This window comes from Rosa rugosa, chromosome 1 (assembly GCF_958449725.1).
Source record: "Rosa rugosa chromosome 1, drRosRugo1.1, whole genome shotgun sequence".
In the NCBI taxonomy this organism is placed as follows: domain Eukaryota; kingdom Viridiplantae; phylum Streptophyta; class Magnoliopsida; order Rosales; family Rosaceae; genus Rosa; species Rosa rugosa.
In genome coordinates, this window is record NC_084820.1 from 40,031,748 (window position 1) to 40,040,047 (window position 8,300).

Here is an 8,300-nt window from a genome sequence, read left to right on the forward strand (position 1 = left end):
AGAAGAAAGCTCAGCAAAAGTCCTCGCCACGAGGCACAAAGAATCCCACGACGAGGTTGGTGCTCTCCTCGTCTACAATCGCTTGAAAAGAAGTCAGGTCAAGGGACACCCCCAACGACCGCACCCGAACGGTGCTGGCACGCCCGCGCAAGAAAAGAGACTGTTGACCAGCTGCAGCAAAATTGGAGCCAAACATTTGGCACGCCCAGTGGGACCTACTTTAGAAGTTTTTCTCTTGAAGCATTCAACCACCGGGCTTCAAAACAAACATTTTGGCACACCCGGTGGGACTACACTAGAGTCTTTTTGCATTTGTTCGCCATCATTGAGATGCTAGGGGAAAATCTTTACCAAAAGAAATTCCTAAAGTAAATAGATGGTCAATGTTGCCACCACTGGCGATACTGCCATTAATGATGAGTTTATGCCTATTCCCATCCCAGAGGGGGCAAGCATTGATGAACAGCTCGCGATCATCATGGCCAACATCGAGAGGAATAAAGAAAAGCAAGCCAGGGACATGGCCATTTTGATCGCAAAAACAAAGCAGAGGTTTCGCGATTGGGACCTAGAAATTGAGCAGAACGCTCGAGAAGAGGTCGTTTATGAGACTAACTTGCCTATAGGTGGCAATCAACCTAAGGGTCTCACTGGTGAGTCACAGCCTTACACAGAGGCTGTGCATGGAAAAGGTCATCAACAAGATTGTTCTTCTGACAATACAATTGTCGCTGAACAAATATCTGATTTCTCCACTGATCAAGCCAAATACGTGGCTACTGATCAGATGCATGGGGGGCAAGATGGAGCCCATGTTCATTCTGTTGATCACCAAAAGGAATTTCTTAAAAATTCTAATAGCCAAGCGGTGATTAAATATGATCTAGGCGACCTAATTGTTGTTTTTGAGGCTCTTGATCATGAGAATTCAAACCAACAAGTGGTCGTCTATAATGGCCAATCTGTGGCTAATTCTATGCCAACAAAGATACATGGGGGGCAAGATTACTCCTCCTACGAGCCAAATTGCTTCCAATTCTTCGACGAGAAGTATCTTTGTTCTTTTCCTACAAGCTCTCACAGGAGGGATTTTTACCCTACAAATTTTGATACATCAGAGCTTGGAATGAAGCATAGATGGCCTCCCCCGTGGTCTTCTAGAGGTTAGCCAAACATGGTGATGCTAGCTTCTTTCTTTCTTTGCTTTTAATTTTCTGTTAATTTTTTCGTTTCTAGTTTTCTTTTAATAAAAAAAAAAAAAATAATAATAATAATAATAATAATAATAATAATAATAACGGAATTTGGTAAAATAGTTGAATTTGGTAAGGGTTTGTGAATCATAACGGAATAGGTGAAGTCTCTTTTGTTAATATTGGCCTAAACTCCTTATTGGTGCCTAGTTCAGGTCCCTTAAGGTTAAGGGCGGCTTTTATTAACACTTGTTGAACTGTCTTCACACTTATGACATTTCTCATCTTAGTAAGTATAGCCTATGTGAAATGGTGTCTAGAAAGGGGACAACGTTCATGACAGGTTCTTGAATCCAGAAGTGCGTGCAAATGGGCCTAAACCACTATGTGGGAGTAGCTCATGCCAAAATGGATTCTGCCTCTCTTGTTCGCCCTCCCCCACCTGGCCATTTCAGTAAGGTTGCCCAAAGGATTTGAAAGAAAATTTGTGTCTAGGCGACTATACTTGGGCCGCATGTCTAAACCTTGATTCACATTGTCTTATTGAATTCAACTACTTAAAAAAAAATAAAAAATAAAATAATAAAAAAAATAAAAAATAAAAAATTTTATAATAATAATAATAATAAAATTTTTTTTTAAAAAAAAGTCATAAATACAACTCTTAGGGGGCAATTCTAAGTGTTCCTACACTCCCAAAGCTACTAAGCCGAGTCAGCGGCTCCAGAAACTTTTTCCAGCTTTGCCCTCGCAGGAAAGGCTGAGCTCAAGGGAAATGTAAGAGCCACCACCGTGACCGCCACCTCCATCGGAAGTAGTCTTCATGTTACCAAAGATGTCCTCACCATGAATGGGGAACAGAGGAAGGGTTTCAATCTCCATGTTCATAGATCCATAACCACCATAGTTCCCCATCTGCCCGTTAAAAGCAATCACACCAGCTGAAGAAGCAGAAGCAGATGCAGAAGATTCTAAGTTAATATACTGATCCTCAGGTTTCCAATTGGTACCATTGTCATCACCAACAAGCCCTGATCTTTGCATGGGCACATGAACATCCGAAGTGGACCTTTTCTTCCGCTTCTCCCGAGCCCTTTGGTTCACGAACCAAAAATAGACGTTCTTGAACTCGATCTTGCCGTACCATTTCAGCTGGAGACAGATCCTCTGAATCTGCTCTATAGTTGGGGACCTAACTCCCTTATTGTAGAAAAGCTCCTTGAGGATTCTTATCTGATCTGTAGTGGGATTCCACCTGTTCCGCCTACAAAGCATGTTAGCACTACTCCCGGCTGCTTTGTTACTTCCTCCATCCTCGGTTGGTTGCTGGGTTTTTGGTTCCATTGGTGAAGGATTGAGAGAATGCGAGAATTGACGAATGGTGGTGACAAGTAATTAAGAAAGATTGCTGTTAGAAATATTGGAGTTGATGAAATGGTTTTGGGATTGGAGATTGTGGAGGAAGATATAGGCAGGCAAATATCCACCCTTGGCCGACAGTCTCGGAAAAGCATTTCCACCTGCTGGATGGTTAAAGAGTCAAACCGATGTCAGTAAAGCGTGATTAAAGTTGCCCTAAATCTCGGAAAAGAATGGATTATTGGCACGAGGGAACCGAACGGTTTTCGAGGAGGTAACTGTTCTTTTCACGAGATTATTTTTCACGACTGTTGTTTTTCAACGAGTGATTAGTGCCTTAAATCTCGGAAAAGAATGGATTATTGGCACGAGGGAACCGAACGGTTTTCGAGGAGATAACTCTTCTTTTCACGAGATTATTTTTCACGACTGTTGTTTTTCAACGAGTGATTAGTGCCTTAAATCTCGGAAAAGAAAGAGTTATTGTCTCTAAGAGTTTTGAGTTGGGAGCCAGCAAGTGGATCCAAAAGATACATATGTCCTCAAAAACCTCGCCACGAGGCTCTTTTTGACGCGGAGCATATTTTAAAAGTTCATATTATTTTCAATATACAACTATGGGGGCCTATATTTGGGGCCTTGCGAGACACAATTATTGGCTTCTCACGGATATTTGGATATCAGGATAAGAAAATATTATTGTATTCATAAAGTGGCTTTGCGGCCAAAAGCAATACATTCATTACAAAGCCAAAAGTGGCTAGAATACAAAACAAGAATCTTCGGATTATCTTCTAAATCTTTTCTCAAGTGGAAGCAGCTATGGAATCCAACGTCGGGTTGAGCCGCGCCATTATCTCAAGGAGGGGCAGACTTCAGGGAAGGAAAAAGAGGAGTAACGGAGCCCCCGCGCCCCTTTACATGGAAGCGGTAGAGGAATACAACATAGGCTTGGCCAACACCATTATTCATGAGAAGGGGAGACTCCAGTAAAAGAAAATGGAGCCTCCAAGCCCCCTCAATTGGAAGCAGCTATGGAATCCAACGCCGGGTTGAGCCACGCCATTATCTCCTGGAGGGGCAGAGAGTGAAGGAACCAAATATCAGCTTGAGTCTCTGCACCCCCTCTAGCCTTGGTAACCACCATTAGCTGGACGTGAAGTACAGGAACAGCCAATCTGTAGCTTGAACCCATTCCTTCAAAGAGTCCATCCCTTCTCATCCCTCCAAGATTCTATCAAGAAGAGAAAGGGGGAAAAGAAGGTGAGAACCAAAGCCCCTTCCATCTGGAGGGCACAACACGGGCCAGGTCCAGAAGAAAGGAAACAGAGGAGGAAAGATGAACCTCAGAGTGGTCGTCCTCCCTCTCCCCGTTTCGCTCCGCGTATGGGATTTTCTCAAAAAATGATCTTACATGACCGGAGATCCCACACTTGGAGCCCCCTCGTGTTTCTAAACCAATCTGAAGCCTGGCATTTTTGTTGCAGAACTCCAGAAGGACGAAACAAGGGGTTGCCTAAGATTACTCCATGAGGCCTAACCCAGGCTTAAGATTACGCCATAAAGCCTAAAATTTAGAGGCTAAAGGTCATTTCATGAGGGGAAGATTTGTGAAGAAGGAGAAAAAGAAGCAAGGATTGAAAGGCCATTTCTCGAATATTTCAGAAAAGTTGTTGTGAGTATTCCCTTCCTGAAATACAACTATTTATAGGGACTTCAGGCAAATCCCCACCCTTGGATGAAGCTCAATTTCAAAACCGATGTCAGTAAATCGAGATTAGTGATTCCAAATCTCGGGAAAAAAGGGACTAGCAGCATGTGAGGAGCGATTTTTTGAGGAGTTAGCTATTATTAGAGGATTAATAGCATGTGGGGAAACTGAACGGTTTCCGAGGAGGTAACTGTTCTTTTCACGAGATTATTTTTCATGACTGATGTTTTTCAACGAGTGATTAATGCCTTAAATCTCGGAAAAGAAGGGATTATTGACGTGTAAGGAGACCGAACAGTTTTCGAGGACAGAGATTGGCCCATGAAGCTCAATTTCAAGCAAAGTTCCTCCACGCGGAGATTCGCCGCAATAGCACTAGCTTCGGCCTGAGTGGCCCGTTCTCTAAGATGGGCCAGGTTGCGGCCCATTTCTTCAGAAGCAGCCAGAGGTTCATCGAGTTGGGCTTCTTCTGTAGCAATCGCGTTTTCAACAAAGGCTAAACCTGTATGGAGGTCCTCGATCCGAAGTTTGAAGTCGGACCTTTGGATTTGTAGTTCCCGCAGGCGGTTGGTTCGCTCATTTAAAATACCGCGAGAGATGTCCATTTCTCGAGAGAGGCTATTCAAAGCCTCTCGAGTGTCGTGAGCCTGGGCGTTCGCGGCCGGTTGACGTTGGCGGGCCTCACCAAGTTCATTCAGCAGATCGTCAATGGCACTAAATTGCTGCAGGGTCAATGCCTTCTCCTGGCAAAGATACCTTAGGGCTTCCAAGACTCGCGAGAGGATGTCAGTCTCCAATACCTGAGGACCCAGATGTTCGTGAAGCACCATCTTAGCCTCATCCACAGCAGAATGAGGAGTTACCTCTAACACCCTCATCAATCTCTCGAATCTGGTAGGAGGCGGCGGAGGCGCCACAGGATCACGAACCACCAATGCAAAAGGGTGGACAACTTCCTCAGTTTCTTCATCTTCAATAGGTTGGTCTGTCCCTTCAGCCGCGGGAGAATCTGGAAACTCAACTCGCGGCTCACCATGGGCAAGTGGAGCAGATTCAAGCACAGGGCCCTCGGCTTCGACGGTTGTCTCATTTATTCGCAAGACTTGGGGGGCACCACCACCGTCAGTATCATTTTTCATCTCTTGGGCGACTGTCCGACCGATAGGACCCTCAGCGTTTGTACCCACCTCCTCGGTACAAACAGAATCCTGGTTAGATTCAGAAATGTCAGAGAGTGGGGTTGGATCAAAAGGGAAATGGAAAGCATTGGCCAACAGTGGCTTACCTCTCGAGTTGTCGGGTCAATATCTGGTACGTGGTCACCAAGAGGAAGAGGCCTCACTTCATTCACCTCTTGGACCTTTAGTGCCGCGAGAATCTCTGTCGTCATCAGTTCCTCATAAGCAGCAGAATCCTCAGAGTGGCTTTCCACACTTTCATGCTCCGAGGAGTCGTCATCGGAGATCGTTATTAGAATGGTAGGACCTTGCAGATGCTCTGTAGATGTGGGAGACGGAAGAGGCGCCACGGGGTTAGTTGATGCTTGAACTAGCGAGAGAGTTGGCTTTTCTGCAGTGGCTGAGGGTCCAGCCTCGCTCAGGCGAGAGGGATTAGTGGTCCTTTGACGGACCTGTCAAAAGATACATAGTGAAGATCCTGCCCAGATTCTAAAATTTAAAAAGGATAAGACGGGGTCGGAGTTTACCAATCGCATTCCCAGAGGTTCGTCATCTTCAAAACTCTCTTCGACGAATTGAGCTCGATCGCGTTTGCAAGCAAAGACAGCAGTGGCCTGTACGAGAAAAGAGTCGTAACTCAAAAAGGGGGGAAGCACCAAATATACAAGTTTGGGATCATTCTTAACTAAATTACCTCAGCGGGATCTTCATCATGCGAAGACTCTCCCTCAGAAGTCTCCTCTGCTATTGCCTTTTGTTTCCCCGCCTGAACAGAGGCTATCCTGCTCCAGGTAGTTTGCTGCAAAACACACTCAGGAATAAGAGCGGGAAAATCAACACAAGGAAAAAGAATGGTGAAGAAAGACAAAAACTTACTGTTGCCCTAGGCTCGTGGATTTGTATCCCTGGACGCAATAAGCGAGAAGGTAGAATAGGTCGCGGGGGTTGTGCTGCAAGGTTGGAGAAGCGCTCAAGAATCTTGCGGTCCTCCGGACCAGGACTACTCATGCCACGAAAGATCAGGACGAAGAGTTCGTCATGTGGCAGGTCCCAACAGTTCACGGACACTTCTTTCCACCAATCAGCATAATCATCGTCGACATCGTTGAGGGGGTACAGCGCTCTGACCCAAGGGGGAATCACTATCAAAGTAAACTGACTCTGAAAGGGGGCAGACCCAGGTGGGGCTAATCTCCGCCAAGAGGTGTAGTAATTGGCGGAATCAACCAGAGGCTAGGGTACCAACTGGGCCAACCCAAATTGGCGAGCAAAATGGTTAGGGGCATAGAGCTCATAACTTACGCGTTCAGTGGCAAGACGAATATCCAAGCAGGAGATGGCGCGACGAAAGGCCAGGAAGGCTCTTTCGCTATGATCCCGTCCACTGGGCAGAAAGCCATCATCAAGGGGAGGAGGGAATGGCCTAGAAAGGACTATTTTTGGGTCCGGCATCTCTCCCAGCAAGTACAAGTAAATAAAACACTCGGAGTAGGGTGGAGCTCGATACCTTACGTTGCGGCAAAGCCAGTTCCCCAAAAGGGAATCAACTGGAGGTTCCTTTGGAATATCACCGCGACGGAAGAGAGGGAAATAAATCTGCAGCCAAAAGGCAAGGATCCAGAAGGGGCCACTAATTTCGGTATCAAATGGGCGCATTACGGCTCTATAAAGGGAGCGATATAACGCACCCAATACAGGTTGCCCAAGGCCAACGCAAATACCATTGTAGAGAGCAGTGGCCAGAGAATTCCAAGGTCCAGTAGGTTTGTTGGAAGAAGTGCAAAAGATAAATTTGCAAAGCCAGAATTCCAGGAATGCGATACCTCCTGAATGGTCACGCCGGGTGCAGTAATATTCGCGCCAGGATGGGTAGGATCTGCTGTGATGCCCTCGACCAGCCATATCCATTCTCAAAGAAAATTGAGTGCCATCAAACTGACCATGCACATAGGGGTCAAAGTCAATGGGCAACCCCGTGATGGTAAGAACATCCAGCAGAGTTATGCTCATCTGCCCAAACCGGAAATCGAATGTATTGCTGGAGGTGTTCCAGAAGCAAAGAGCGGCAGCTAGCGGTGCAGGGCTAGTATTATTGGGAAGACAGAAGCATAGATCGATGGTTTGGGTGATACCCACCGCATCCCATCGGGCCAAATCTCTCGCTCGGTTCTCCTGATACCAAATATTTTCCTCGGGAGCGACGGTAGGCCAGTAGCCCACTTTCCTCCTTGGTCCCCAACTGCTAAAATCACCAGGCACCTGCTGAAGAGTCGCTATGGGACGGCGGATGGGAAGCCCATAATAGGCCATAGCATCATCTGGCAAACGATCGCGAGGTGTGGGACCCAGACTCGCTTGACTATCACCGCCACCAAAGCCCATCAGTCGACTTCTCTCCTCTCCGTTCTGACTTCTACATCGAACACTCATGTTAGTTCGCCAGGCGAATGCGGCTTTCTCAGTGATTTCATCTGCCTGATCGATAACGAATGGTTTCTTGGATGCCATTTCTAGGTCGCAAGGAATACTTCTCCAATACGCTTTGATTTATAGCTCAAATATGTTTGGAGATTAATTTATTAGCTGGGCCAGTGAGTGGCCCTAGTTGATAATTAATGAGTCATTATTCCATCTTGAGAATCGCATCTAAGGCGACAGTGAAGATACTTCTCCAATACGCTTTGATTTATAGCTCAAATATGTTTGGAGATTAATTTATTAGCTGGGCCAGTGAGTGGCCCTAGTTGATAATTAATGAGTCATTATTCCATCTTGAGAATCGCATCTAAGGCGACAGTGAAGATATTCCACATTTTCCTATCACCGCAGGGCCAGCATAGTGGCCTGATGTTTTTTAAA